The following is a 13,989-nucleotide window of genomic DNA, read 5'->3' on the forward strand; positions in this document are numbered from 1 at the left end:
CTCGTGCACTTCCTTCTCTCTCATCTCATTGAAAGTGCAAATGGCGATCATCGGTCACCATCAAAGACAACATTCCAGCTAAATTCAGGTACAAAGAGTGACAAGGAGAAGAGTGAGGGAAAGGATGAGGGCCCGAGTAGAGTGTGCTCATGAGGTCTTCCTGCTGAGAGTCCCAAGTCTCGAAGATCGGAGCCGTGCCGAGGGATTAAAGCGCTAAGAGCGGCGATTACACTCACGACGAGGCGTGAAGTACCTCGCACCGGATCGATCTTCAGGGATTTCTTCCACGGCATGGCGATCGGTGATGACCGAAGACAAAATCTCGTTCATTTCATTCAAACGACGAAAACATATAATGTGTTTAAAAAACATGGTTAAATATTGCACATCGGTTTTTTAAATAATTTCAATTTTATCGAATATTTTTTTCGAATATTGTCTACTGATAGTCAGTGATTAGTATTTTCGTAAAGTTTACAAATTGTTAAAACCGATACTAAAGTTTCTTACACTCATTATTTCGTATTTAAATTTTTACATAAATTTTAATTTTTGGAGTATTGATATAAAAATATTTCAATTCTTTTAATTATTTTTCTCTAATTATACATATATATTAATTTTTATATATATTTAATATTAATATTTTATATACATCGCATTATTAGATTCAGTTACCACCAAAGTTACACAATTACATGGCATTATGAAAGCGAACATGCGATGAGAGAATTTTCACGTAATGCAATTCTATTGTGCACGTAATGACGCATACAAATGTGAGACTTCACACCTTAGATGTGCCGCGATGTAATGAATCTCATTGTCCCTCTTAATTCTTCTTGGAGGCAGTTTCTCTTCGATCTCATCGAGGAAAGGATACTCTCACTCTTTCTTGAATTTTTTTCTCGAATCTCTATCTCTGTATAGAAATTAACATGTACTTGTTACACAATATTTTATAATCGATTAATTAACATGAATATTCAATCCATAAACTTAATTTTAAAAATGTAATATTTATTACGTACACAATGTTGATAACTTAGAGAAATGGAGAAATATATTATTTATTTTTCATTTTTCTAATTATTTTCCTTACTCTATAACATATAAAATAATATTTAAAATAAAACAAGAAATAAAAAAACATTTGAAATATAATAATCATTGTATTCTGATTTAAAAGAATTTCAAACATTATTTTTGAATATTTGATATTTTTTTTTTAATTTTTATTTTAATTATTACATTTTAAATAAATATTTTATATATATTTGCCTACATCTCCATCGGGAAATAAATTTGCAAATAATATTTCAGTGAAACAAAGCTATTTTCTTAAATGATTATTTTTACCTAATATATATTTAAAATACATCCATCACTCTACATTCGCATAAACTGTATCAAAATTATTCATTGTAACATTATTTGACTAGAAACCTAAATAAGAACTACTCCAAGATAAAATACCAAATTACTTTGATATGTCTATCTCAGCGAAGAAAGCGACGAGAAACACCTCGTATTCTCCTTTCCTTTTCTTTTTTTCTTCGCGAGCGAACGAGACGTGAGTTCACATCGAGACGGCAAAGTGCGTGGATCACGTCGGACGAAAGAGTCCCGGCGGCAGGATTTACTGCTTTGTTAAGTTTCCAAATAAGCCAGCACGCGAGCGCGCACGCGGTTCGTGGAGAGCGATGGCTCACGAATGCGTTAGGCGTGCAAGAACGATGGTTCAATTAAGGATGTACCGCCGGTTACTCTCACCGGAGTATAATCTCCTCTCTCTCCCCTCCCCGCCTTCCCTCTTGCCGCGCCATCATCCCCGAAATTCGTCTTTCTCTCTCGCTTTCTCGCGGTGAGGAAACTCCCTCACCGCGGTCTTCTCTTCCGCGATTCGAAGAAAACTTCCGTTGCTTCCCTCGTTGCGCGAAACGCTGCCGGAAATCTCGAATTACCGAGGCATTTTACGTTAAGAGCGTCGGCCATTTTATCCCGGGACAGACAACACAACACGACGACTTTACCCCTTCCTCGGTGGGATTAGGAAATGGATAGGCCAACGGCACGCCAGATTCTAGAACCAGCCAGGGGAAAATTAAGGCGCGTCCTCCTTAGCGTCCGGACACGATAAAATACAGGAAGCGAGAGGGGTAAATGAAGCGGCCGAGAATTATACAGACACGTACCTCAATCGCTAGAGGAGAGCGAGAAGAAAATTTCGAATCAAGTACGGTTAATCTACAGTGCTCGACGTGATACAATGTCACGTGTATTTAAATTAAAAATGTCAATTTGGGGAGAATTTTTAACTCAGTATAAAAAATGTGAAATATTCTTTATTTTCCTTCTCATTCCTCGCATTTTTCGCTGCGATTCGTAAAATTGGAGAGACGTGCAAAAAAAATATTCCCTGACGGAAGTGGAAGAGAACTGTGACAAAATCACATTCATTGACGATGGGCGATCGATCGTCCCTTCGAGACACCGCGATATTGGAGCACTATGGTCTCCGTGAACGTGAACGCTTTTCCTGGAAGGTCGTGTTTGTGGACGAGGCGGGACTGTTGGAAAAAAAAAGGAGATGCGGATGAACTCTGCGACATTGTTCCCGCATCGACGCCCCGCGGCGACTCTCATCGCTATTCTGGATCTTTTCGCGAGGCCTCGTCGACGGATTCCACAAGTCCTCTTTGACGGATTTATGCGTTTTATGGTCGCACCCGAGTCCGCGGGTGGCTAATTGGCGGCACCGTGAAGTCGATCGAGCGACAGGTCAAAAAGAGAGAGATAGATAGGGACGAATGCAAAATAGAGGGAACGAGGTAAAAAAAAGAAGCGAGGATTCGGTGGTCATCCATATGCATGTGCGTTGTTTTGGTTGGAAGGATAGCTCATTATAATGATTGGTATAATATTCTAGATATCGTTGAGTTGCCTTACAAAAGATGAGTCAATTAGATTTCAGTATTTTATGGTACCATATAATGTTTCTCTTTACAGAAATAATTTTACCAAATAATTGGGAAAGTATATTTGTCCAAGTTTCACTTTTATTTCGATTAAAGAGGACAATATAAAAATATTGATACCAGAAAAATGTTTCTAATAGTTTATCTCATTTTTTTATATAGGAGATTATTTTTACAATTTTTCCAGGAAATTGTGTAATATAATTACGTTTTATATTTTATTGTTTTATTGTTTTATATCGATCGATAAAACTCTGGTATGAATCATTTTATGGCCGCTTAGTCACCGATATGTCATCAGCAAATTACACGTAATCTCATCGATATCTTTCTGGTTTCGTTAGCGATTTCGTTAATAACCGATGTTTTTCGTGCTTCAGTTACATTTGTCGCGCTTATCAAAGCGAAACCGCCCGCAGAATTTCGAGCTCGTCGGCAAACCGCGCGGAAGAAACGTCAAGTATCTTTTTCACGGAAACGCGACTCACGTGCCGGTGGTAAAATCCGCAGGAGATAGGACGGGAGAAAGGACACCCCCATTTTTCCTTTTCGCTCGTACACCCGACCTCCGTCATAAGGGCCGCCACTTCATATTGCGCGCCGGAATGAGTTACAGTTGGCGGATTCTGCGGGCGAATACGCCGTTTTTCGTCCGTTCGCAAAACACGTCTCGCTGCCGAGACCGCCGAATCTGGCTTTTAAATATTGCGCGACCGCGAGCGGATATAGTATCGTCGAAATATGCAGCTGCAAATAACCTCAAAATATCCAAGCATTTCCGTTTGCGGACGAGAAATGTTACCGCGCTCCTGTATATTCGCGATCCGATAACTTGGATCACCTTATGCATTATATTTAATGACGAAGTAGGAAAAGCGAAAAATCCGGATTTCTAAAACGCACCATGATTGATACTCTATTAAAATTTAATTTTAATGTTAAATAAAATATCAAGAACGTCAGGCAAGAATGATTATTTATCCTTTGTTTTATTTCCATCATGTTATTATTTATTGCGCAATCTCTGCATGTTTCAGATAGTTTTAAAAAATTTTTCAATATCTTACACAATGACAAATTAATTTTTTATTTCGCCATTATTATGCGTATACTATAGCTGTCTAATATAATATTTTTTTCGAATTTTTCATCGCATTGTTTTAATCAAGATTATCGATTATTCACAAACTCCAATAGATTACGCGTCCCTCGTAACGAGCGTAACGCAATTTTTCCCCATTCTTGACCATAAAACAAGAACAGGCGTCCTTAACGAAGGTACGCGGCGCAAACATTCGGCCGAATCGCAGATAGCCGCGACGTTAAAACAAACCCCCAGAGTATTTACTCCCGAAGGGCGCGAATAAAACTGCTAAACCGTCGCGCGGCCGACACGGCGCGGCAGCTGCAACAAAAAACTCGCGATTTATTAAGTTTCCGGCGATACGTAGCGCGCGGGAGAGAAAAAAAGGGGGAGAGTATCGAGAAAAAAAACACAAAAATGGAGAAAGTAGAGAGAGAGAGAGGAGCGATTCAGCGAAAGCGGCTGTGCGCGACGGATCTGGCAATAAATCCGCGCGTTTCAAGGCTTCGGGGGTTTCATCGGGAGTCTCAGAAATTTATAAACCAGGACCCCTCGCCCCCTCCCTTCTCCCTCGCGTACAGCGAGCGTGAGTACGTATGCAACGTAGCCGCCACTGTCGATCGTAACTATGAATTCCACCTGATTTTTCCAGCCTCCCTCTCTCTCCTTCTCTCTTTCTCTACGTGCCGTCCTCGTGTATGGAGTGACGACCTCTGGCAGCTGTGTAGGTATCCGCAATTTATTCCCGGACGATAAATCATCGTCCACCTACGCCGGCGATTTCTTTTTGCACTATAAATCAGTGAACCGAGACTCTCTCATACACAGACACCTGCGACACGCAGTGAGAGGGTGAGAGGGGGGGGGGCGGTCGCGAACCAGGGGAGGAGACACAGCTGGGTCAAAGAGTATCGTTTAATTTGTGTCCGACAATGTGGACGAGTGTATCGATAACGACTCCCGTGTGCCGTCAATGAGCTCGACGTTCGAGGATGTTAATTTTAACGCGCAACTAATCAATGGCGAAAATTCAGAGCGACCCTGGAGATTTAATTTAGACAGAATAAGATAATCAATTTATATTTAGCAGCGTAGGATATTAATTTCTACTTGATCCCACATCATACATATGTGTATATGTGTGTGTGTGAAGAATGAATATTAAATATACATCAAGAATGCCAGATTTAATTTTATAATAATACTCCAATTAATTTCAATTCAACTATTAATGTAAATAATATAATAAACATAAATATCTAATTAAAAATATTATGAAAATTTAAGAAAAACTCCAATTTTATTCAATTTATAAATAAATATTTTTATACGAAGAGAAAAATGTCTTTTAATCGTGATTATATAAACGAACAAATATATAGTATATTTTATGAAAAATTTCGATTTTAGATATCATTCGATTAGAGAGAATCGGTCACGCGACGATTACTTATTCTTAGTCATGCAGTTCGTCGACCGATAACACTCCGATAACTCGTCTTATAGCAAACTCCATTCTCTCGGGATAGTGGAAGGGTCGACACGTCTAACACGGTCGACGACGACCGGCACCGAAAAAGCCGGAAGATAAAGAAAACCGAGGGGGCCCCAGGCATAGAGAAAGAAAGAGGGAGAGAGAAAGCTCTCGCGCGAATAAATCGAAAGAGATTTACATGCGGTTCGTTTGGCACGTCGTGTTGAAACGCACGTCGACGTCTCCGTCCAGTTTTCATTCAATAGAGACTGCGTTTCGAGCAAACTGGTGACTAATCTTTGAAAAATTGCATTAATGTTTGCTCCAAAATTGATTATAATATTTATAATCGCAATATATTACGTTATTCAGAGAGCAAAATGCTGCTTAAAATAAATAATAAAAATAAGCGTAAACTATTTCTTCTATTAAATTATAAATGATTAATAATTTATTTATATGATACAATTAATGATTTATGTAAATTCAAATATAAGTATATAAAATTATAATACATATAAATATATATAAATAAAATAAAATTTATATATGACATATCTTTTTTGTCATTAAAATATAATATTTAATTTTCAAGATGGTAAGGTAAATTATTATATTCAAAAATAACGTATAATTTATCGTTATAATTATTTTCGAGAGTTTTGAAAAATAAAGCAAATATCGAATTTTATATGATATTATATAATGTTTGTTCGGGATATCGCTTTGATATGTTCTGTATATTTTGGTGAAAAAAATATGTGCTTATCTTATTTAGCGGACTTCAAAGTAGATAAATTAAACAAACTTATGAAGGAACCGAGGATTATCGTGTTTGCCTATCGATGTATCATCGCTAGTAGATAATCTGTAACTGCTTTTTTTGTGAGAATTATAGAACGTAATAAAAATAGAAAGGGAACGTATAATTTGAAAGTTTCATATTTACATTTTTTGAAAATACTTTACACGTAAATACTTAATGTGCTGCAACAATAGTTACAAGTCACGTAATTTTAATTTGCCATCAATTAATTTAATTGATATTAGAAAATTGTAATAATTCAAGATATAAATTTTATACAAATTCGAATTATGTAGATACAATCTTGTCAGAAATTTACGTATTAAAGGATTCACAGATCCAGAAGGATGTCATATAAGGACGATATCTTAAACTTGAATTCTGAATTGCGGATCTTCGACGGAGTCGAGGATCTTTATGCGTTTCATTTTTTTCCGGGAGGGTCCATTCGTTTATAGAATACATTAACGATGTAGTCCCGACGGCGCGATTTGCAGAGTGCTAGGGAAAGTATACTCCCGTCAAGATAGTACACAAGACGACGAGGATGTTTAACAAACACTCGGGAAATTCGCTGCATCACCTTACCGGGAGCGGTCGTCGACAAACAGGGCACGCCTCGAGTGCTTCCAAAAAAAGCTTTTGGCGCTCAAAAGCGTTAGGCGCCATGGATGCACTCTTCTTTATACTCTATTTTTCAGAGAAAAGGAGGGATTATCTTGTTGCTAAACAGCATCACCATTATCCCCACATTATTTTCCATCGTTTCGTTTACGACCGACCTTAGTCCTTCGAATTATCGCGCTTAATCATCACGCTATCGCTTTTCGTTCCGATAAAATATTTTGTGCGGTTTTAGCAGTTTCTCTCTCGTAGAAAAGTTTTCATACGAAAAAAACGCACGGTAAAAAAAGTTATTTACAAATTTAAATTATATAGTTTAATTATAATTTTTTTACTTTTATATTTTCACGCATACAGATATATATATATATATATATATATATATATATATATATTTTTTATAATATATTTCTCAATATATTATAATTTACTATTTATATTTTTCTAATATTTCAATATAATCCTTCGTTTGATATTTTGAATTTTTCTTTTCCATAACTTCAGATCTTCCCATCTTTTGTAGATCCTTAAATTATATTCTTGGCAAAATTCTCGATTCCATGGATCCTCTATAAATTTCTTCTACCACCAAATCGAGTCTCTCTCTCTCTCTCTTTCTACGAGACTCTCCATTGATTATCGATGAAGTACACGTTCTCGATTAAACTAACGGACAACGATAGAGTTTGGTGACGTGAGGGCCTTCTAATTCTCGAACAAGGCTACTATTTTTCGAACTAATCCTACGTATTATCGTATCTAGTGTGCGAGATAGACAGATAGATAGATCGAATTCGCCAACGTCGAATCCGTCGAACGTCGCCCGCGGTGCGACAACCGCGGTTTCATGAACATCGTGGGAGCTTTTTCGGGCATACATGTCCGAGGATATCCCTCGGGAAACGTCGACACACACAGGCGGCGATCTGACGCGACGTGGTAATATTTGCAGTTGGCTGGCCCGGTTCCGTCGTTGACATCAGCGCCGGTTGACAACACAACGCCCGGGCCTCGCCATCGTTTCATCAACCGCACCTGCGGTCGCGCCTATCGGTGACGGAATTTTTATCGCCATCGACATTTCTTCGTTAGCGAGGGAAACATGTCGGTTGAAACGTAAACGACACGGACGCGGTGAACGATAATATTTCACATCTCGCGTAATTATCCCATTGGAATTTGCATGGCAGCGTCCACAAAATCGCGAAACAGATTCGAGCATCGAGAAGAAATAAAGGAAGTCTCCCGAGCCGCGGAGATACTCTTCAGGTTGTCTGGAAAAAATATGCGAAGACTTTTAGAAAAGCATCCCACATTTGTAAAATATTTTATTATCATTTGATTTTTTATTTTATATTTTATATTTATATTTTATTTTTATTTTATATTTTTATATTTTATTATTATTTTATTTTTTATTTTGCATCACCGATACAAAAAAGGAAACGTGAATAAATGATAAAGGGAGACTTTGGATCAGTAGCGCGGTATAGATTTCTTCTTATACATTTCGAGAGTGTCGGAGAAACAAAAATTTTCAGCACAATTTTACCGAGAATCGAAAATTCGAAAGTTGAAGGAAATTTCTCATCGCGTTGCCAGCCAGAGAACAGATCCATTAAACAGAGGAGCGTAACTTGCGATCTTTAAGGCATTCTTAGCACGCTTGCTAAGGATATTTCACATGTGCCAGCAGAGCTCCTCGTTCCTACACGTTCATCGGACATGTCTTCGAGAACAACGGCTCGAGAGTATCGACCTGACACCGCGCCAATGCTCCGATATTTGCGATCGATATTACCCTCCCTCTCTCTCTCTCTCTTTCGCTCTTTTTACATATTTATCTATCTCTATGTATTTGTCTGCCTATCATACCTATCCTCTTCGATTCCGTTGAATCCGTTCAACTTTTAATCATCCAATGTCCATTGAGTATAATTTAATATTTAATCTATGAAATACCTCTCTTCTCCCTCTCTCTCTCTCTCTTTATATTTTCTTATTTATTCTGTCAAAGTCAAATATGATCGTCCACCGTCTGGTTGTTTAAATTTTTCACGACCGTGTCTATATAATATTTAAACATCGAACATAATAATATAATTTTTTAACCTATTACTACGTAACGAAACTCTGCGAATCGTCAACTTCTTCGTATAGCTTGTCTCCATTCTGTCGGGCTCGTTTGACACTGCGTCCACATTGTCCATTCTTTTGTGTGCGCAGCTTACTCTTTTCTAGAGGGACGATTTAGTCCCAAACTGCTCGGTAAATACATCTCTTGGTCTCTACGTCCTCCCTTCCCTCCTCCGCTCTTCCCCCTTCGCTCGCCTCCTTCCAAGAATCCTACATCCCGGTACCCGTCTTCGGCCTCGTTTGACGAAGTTTTCAATGCCGCCGGCCAACAGGGGGACAAGTAGTCCGGGAACCCCGTCCTGTCCTGCCCTCCTCCTCTTCTCCCCAATCCCTCGCTCCGTGGAACGTACGGGGATCGTCCAAATACTTCTCGTTCGCGGTATTTGCGGATATCCGCCGATAGTTTCGCAATAGCAGCCGCGAAATGGAAAGGGGTTGATACGGGAAGAGTAGGGGGTACGGTCGGTCATAACGGAGTCGCGGGAGGGAGGAGAGGAGCAAACAGCGAGACCCTCTCTCACGGGGCGTCTGCAATTCGATCCTCAAAGCCCACCGAGTAAATACAGCAACGACGGCAGCGGTGGCGGCGGCGATGGGAAATGGCGCGGGTAGAACGAGGGGACGAGAGAAACGGTAGCGTTTAATTAATTCCATCCATCGCGTCGCTACGATTGTATAACACAGCCGGCAACCCCCGGTGCTTCGTTTTTGCCGATCCCCTACCCCTCCCCTCCCCTCCCCTCCGCATCGCGACGCGGCACGGTCGCTTGTTCCGGGGTTTCCGGGGATGAAAATGCGCGCATGGAATAACGCGAAGCTAGTAGGTCGGAGAGAAGTCTAGGAGATATCTTTAGCTTTGGTCCTCGAGTTCTTGCGACCCGATGAAATGAAGCAGATAATAATGATTTACGAAAATTCGCGGATGCAATTTACGAAAAACGCGTATTTCTTTAAATATAATCAAGTGTTATTAATCTTAAAAAATTTACATGGTTTTGTATATCTGTGACAATCATTCGCTTATATGTATACGGATAACTTTATTATTATTTTTTTTCCCTCCCTCTCTCGTATTAGTTTTAAATAAATTAATTTTGAATACTAATTTTAATAATAATAATTTTAATATACAAACTTTAAATAGAAAAAACAATTTTTTTAAATATTATATTAATATGAAAATTGTAAAAAAATAGATAATTATAACCTGCGTAAGTAGGACATGTATTATAGCTATCCGCTTTCTGGTACATATCATTGCGAATGCATTTCTGAAAAATTTCCTGCAAAAACATTTACAGCGCCGAGATTGCAAAATTATGCGGAGGAAGTAGGTCACGTGACAAGAGCTAATAATTATGGAAATAGCGTGCGTCACAGATGGGATGCTCGTCGCGCACAAGACGAAGCACCCTAGGAATTTTGCATACGTGGATATATTTATTTTCCCATGTTAAATATGTCGCGAAGAGAAGTGGATTGCGCGTCGAGGCGGATTGTTTTCAAACAATTTTTTAACAACCGTTATAATATCACGTGTCGCGCATGGAACTTGATTTTATGCGGTCTTCTTTGTGTATGCTTCAATTATAATATGCATATCATACACGCCTATAACAATGAATTCCGTTGCATAATATCGCATCTCGTGCAATTGCGAATAAATTACCCTATTGTTGCGTTCGCATGGATTTCGCGAAAAATGACAGATCTTGAAAAATCCAAGCTTCGATTCCTCGCACCTTCTGCGTGTATTATTCCTTCGAATTGTAATCACAAGAGCTAAAGTGGTAAAATAAACTCCCTTGACCCGTCCGCAAACACCTTACACGATTCAGGAGAGCGAGAATTGCTCTTTCCGTGTGAGAAATGGAAAAAATAAAAAGCGTGAAAAATCGTGTCATGTGGGAGAGGCGGGGGAAGGGGAGGGGGCGCGGAAGATATAAAATTCTTCCTCCACAATTCTCCTTATTCTTCACAAGAGTAATGGTCATTCTGACACGTACTGCTCTGACACGTCCTGCAGGGGGGATTCCGTAATATTACAAGACGCGTCGAACTGCTCGGGCACGTTTCCGGTCTCCCGAGCGCGCGCGAGGATATCCTTTCGCGTGCTGCATAACCCCCTGTCCGAACAGATATCCCCCGTCCGAAGAGATACCTTCTCCCCTTCCCCCTTCCTTCTTCTTTCCGTTCTTCTCAGTCTCGCGAGAGAGCCGGATGACCCACATACGTCAAATTACGAGTTCCCGCGCGAGTTCCGGCACCGGGATCCGCGGATTTCCGCCGCAAGAAATCGATAAGAAGACGTCCCGTCCGTCTAATCCGACTTCCTATACGCCAAGTGCAGATCCGATAAGAACATATCGTACTCGAGATGGTAGAGTCGCTTGACTCCGCGCGAGAATCGTGAGGTTCGGAGTGATATAAATCTCGATGGATCAACGATTAAAGCGGATACACGAGTGCGCTTATTTACGCGCGTGCGACAGATTTTTTAATTTTTTTCCATAAAAAATACGCGGAAAAATAAGTCTGACAGTATGCCAATATTTAATAATTTTCATAAATCGTAATGTGATTTTATTAATAAAATTGCTGGTAAATTATTCCATTTATTATCTCCTACACAATGTATAGGAAAGAAGGTTATATATTTTAATATTATATATATTTTAATCTTCAATAAAAAAGGGTGATAAAAACGGGAAACAGAGTTTATTGGCAAGCTGGGATTTTCAAGATTACAAGTTTACTTGCTTCGTAAGATGCTTTTCTATGTAGATATCTACTTAGGGTCTCTATTCTCTGGAAAAACACGGAAAATCTGAAATTCTGAAGGATTTCTTTTGTACCTGAAAAATCAGCGAAATCTCATGGAATTTTATTGGAAATTTTTTTAAAAATTCTCTCTTTGATAATTTTGCTCTTAGACAATCCGTCGATATTGCAAGCCGAGTTGTGAATTTGTATATGTGTAATAAAAATATGTCATAAATATATATCTATAAATAGATATATGTTATAAATATACATCTCTGTTTATATATTCAGTGTCTTAGCAAAATATATTGAATATGCGATTCTTTATTTCAATTTTTAATGATAAAGAAATGAAGATGTTATGCAAGTGAAAAATGTTTAGCTTATGAAAGTTATTTCTTTCAAAACATTTGCAAATCTAACTTGAAACTTAAATGGCTCTGTATTTTTCCTTTTCGTAGTAAAAAAACGTTAAGAAATGCGTATAATAAAAAAAAAACTTATTTTAGATAGTTGACCAAAAAATCTTATAAATATTCCCTTACCTGGAATTTTAAAAATATCTTGTAGATCAGAAAATTTTTTAAGAGAGTTTCTTTACGAGATTTGAGTAGACACCCTGCTTACTTTTCAATCTGTTCTACGAAGCAATTGCAACGAGTATCGCAGCAAGGCGAGATCATTATCGGTCACGTGATCCATTATGCATCCAAGGTCGCTCGCGAAAACGCAACGTGGTATAATCGATATCGCTTAGCAGGTGGTGAGTCTTTCCCAGTTTCGTTGAGGAATCCATACGCGGAAAAACTTTTCTAGGAGGAGATTGAGAAGGAAGCAAGGGAAGAAGCGAAAGGGGTAGGGGAAGGAAGGGAGCAAACGTCAAACGCGTCGGTCGATTAGGCCGCCCGTGGGAATCGTCGTCTTTTGACAATCGATTCTTGCCGAGGAGAAATTCTCGCGGGACGCGACTCGCGGGATCAATGCGTTTTCCGCGCCGACGTGAGTTTCCTTGTTTGAACCGCACTCGCATCTGATTCTCCCGTCTAATGTAAGACGTTGTTTCGACGACACGAACGTCGTCGTCGTCGTGAAATACCCGCTCTCGCCGTCTCTTATTTACCCGAAATCCCGACGACGGAACGCTCTGTCGTTCTTACCGGCTCTGCTTTCATTGTACGAGCTCGTCGACGCGAAGCTACCGAGCTAGCGAGCAAGCGAGATGTAAACTCGCCTTCTCGAGGAGAGCGCGCGACGAAAAGAGGATGGACAACGGAAAATTTTCACTTAAATTGACTCCGAGATTTCTACAAATTTCAAATAACGAACCGATACTCTAGACTCTAGACCGATGCTCTTCATTTCTCTCATAAATATTTCTCTAGAATATCGCTCGCATTTTTATAATTCGTTTTCAGAATTATTGTAACTCACAAAAAATGACGCCGATGATGAGAATTATTATTGGTCAATTTTTTTTTAAATTGTTAAAATAATAGAACGAGAATTTCAACCTCGCTTTTCTAACGCTAGGTTTAACAAGCCAACACGAGTGGCATGTATGACTTTCGACAAATGCATGCGCGTGGAAAACGTGCTCTAAGGACGTTATTATTCATGTGTCTACGCGAAACATCCTTTTGTGTACAATAGAGTCTTGTCACAGTCGAGAGGGCACCACTTTACAAGCAGGTACGCTGGTCCTTCGAATAATAGCTCCGACTTGAAGGATCCGCCAAACTGGATCCGACCATGAAACGTGACACTCGCGGAAAGTTAATCCCAACCCAACAAGAAACTAGTCGCTTTCAAGTTGCACATAAAAAATAATCATTCTCCCATGACGTTAATTTTAAATTTTCGTAGTCTTAATTTAATGAATTAATTATATCAAAGAACACAAGTTTAAGAAAATGAAGCGCAAAATTTAAATACACAATAATTGATCAATTTTTCAGAATAAATAATCTTCCAAAGAATTAGTTTCAATAATCAAGAATAATAGTATCAAGGTACAAATTCGAAGTTCGATTCCGAAAGATCACGATTCTCGATCACGACAAAAACAAACAAACAAGCGATACCTATGTAAACAAAACTCGAGTGAAAAAGTCGTTGGTGTATCAGC

At 39.0% G+C, this 13,989-nt stretch overlaps 1 protein-coding gene across 2 annotated transcripts in view; it reads left to right on the top strand.

The window, feature by feature from the left end:
* The window catches only part of Pxb (putative Hedgehog signaling attenuator pxb), a 377,459-nt gene that overhangs the window by 251,678 nt on the left and 111,792 nt on the right, over nt 1-13,989 (top strand). The window lies entirely within an intron of this gene.

The sequence above is a fragment of the Camponotus vicinus genome, unplaced genomic scaffold (assembly GCF_025532165.1).
Source record: "Camponotus vicinus isolate PSW18456_S1 unplaced genomic scaffold, iyCamVici1.0 SCAF_2, whole genome shotgun sequence".
Classification (NCBI taxonomy): domain Eukaryota; kingdom Metazoa; phylum Arthropoda; class Insecta; order Hymenoptera; family Formicidae; genus Camponotus; species Camponotus vicinus.